General features: G+C 46.2%; 1 non-coding gene across 1 annotated transcript; it reads right to left on the bottom strand.

The window, feature by feature from the left end:
• Positions 1 to 1,551: 1,551 nt before the first annotated feature.
• Positions 1,552 to 1,624, bottom strand: trnav-cac (transfer RNA valine (anticodon CAC)). Its single transcript has one exon. It is a non-coding gene; the product is annotated as a tRNA-Val (tRNA).
• Positions 1,625 to 1,900: the final 276 nt, after the last annotated feature.

A 1,900-nucleotide genomic window follows, 5' to 3' on the forward strand; every position in this document is an offset into this window, starting at 1 on the left:
CACGTGAAAAGGGTTCTCTGATCCCTCTCTGACTCACACAGCAGCTCGGATGTGCCCGTCAACAATATCAATTTCTCAGCAGATAATGACAGCCCATCAATACAGACAAAAATCACTGGTAAGCTGAGTCTATCTTCTCAGACTGGATTCAGCTACAAATGTATCTGTGAGTGCGTGACAATATATGATCGGTTATGACTGGGTCAAATTACCATCAGCTGCTTGACATTACTGCAATTCGGATTCTTGCTTTGCTAAATGATTTCACCCATTGCTCGAAACAGGACAACTTTCACGTTTACACGGAACATGAAACACACCGGACTACAGGGAAAATGCACAAAGCTGAGCAGGCCGTGTCCCAAATCATACCGTGCAGCATAGTTTCAGTCACTGTGTCTGTTTTGCAGAATAAGGTTCCCAAAGAAAGTTCCACCCTAAAACCGGAGGTCGCATTCCAATCCGAGAACGACAGATTGCATCGTGAGGAAGGTCTGACCTCGGGGCCGGTTCGAGATGCCACTTTCCTTGCCTTTTACCTTCACCGTGCAATTTGTTGCAGAGATGTTCACACCTGGACATGAGCCTCATGGATACCAACTGAGTCGGAAACCTGTGTGGGAATCGATGAGAAGCGTCTCAATAGAGTTTAACAAATTCCATGGTGCTTTTAAGAAATGCAGTTTCTTTTCACCTCAATCTAAAAGGCAGTTTCTCAACATAGTAACAGAAATCAAAAGGTAATTACCTCACCCCAGCCCCACTCCGGAAGAGGTGCTAACTGCCCTTGATTGCTTTTTGTTCACGATGTGAAGAGCTCTCACGCCTGAGTCACCTTCACGTGTCTGGTTGCTGAGTGAATCACAAAGAAGGAATTTCACCAGAGCTGCAACTGCCCCACTTCCCCACTCGCCCTCCCGTTTACATTTTCCTGCTCGTCAGTGATTTCAAGAAAACCAAATGGATGCGATGTCATTCTGTAGTCTCTCTGTCGATTCCTCCGTTTCAGTTCCAACGTGGCTTAGATCTCGGGGCGCACCTCTGAGAGTGTAATTTCTTTTATTGCTGTTGCTGATTGAATGAGCCACCAACCTGCGAACTGCTCCAAAACATGATTCAGGATCTCTGGTGCCAATTCTCGCACGTTGAATAACGACAGACACCTTCCAAATGAGGTCTTTCAGAGACGACTTTGGGATACATTTGTCAGACAGATTAGTTCAGGAATCCGTAGTGCATTGTGACACCAGCGCATCGGCTTCTTCCCTATCTTTGAACCGGGCCGCCTGCGCCAGGAATGCAAATGCAGTAATGCTTTTCATGGAAGGATCAGAAGGGGGTAACGCACTCTCAAACAGAATGGCATATGATCAGAACCAGGTAGGAGAAAAACTTTACAATGCTTTGCACTGTTAGTAAATGGAACTGCATTGCATTTCACGACGAGAGCAGATTTGTTTAAGCAAACTCGAAGGCAGGTTTGCAGATGGGAAAGCAAGCAAGTCAGCTCCGTTCTTGTCCATGTAAAAGGCTGCAGTTAAAGAACAAAGCAGTTTCCGCCCAGTTTCGAACTGGGGACCTTTCGCGTGTGAGGCGAACGTGATGACCACTACACTACAGAAACAGGCCTATGCCAGCCCTGCTGGTGCTCTGTGGCATCCAGCACTGAAACCTGAAGCCATTCTACCTTTCACCTTTCTGTTTCCAATAGCGTGTTGCTGTTCAGCGTAATTGACATCTTGAAAACGTTAAAAAAAGACACTCTTCCAAGTCAGTTCCAAAACGTTTCCAACTCAGTTATTCTCAATGTGGCTCGTGTCCAGGTGTGAATGTCTCTGCAGCAAATTGTACGGTTCACGTTAAATGCAGAAAAACATGCACACCAACCTGCACCAATACC

The sequence above is a fragment of the Chiloscyllium punctatum genome, unplaced genomic scaffold, assembly GCF_047496795.1.
Source record: "Chiloscyllium punctatum isolate Juve2018m unplaced genomic scaffold, sChiPun1.3 scaffold_242, whole genome shotgun sequence".
NCBI lineage: Eukaryota > Metazoa > Chordata > Chondrichthyes > Orectolobiformes > Hemiscylliidae > Chiloscyllium > Chiloscyllium punctatum.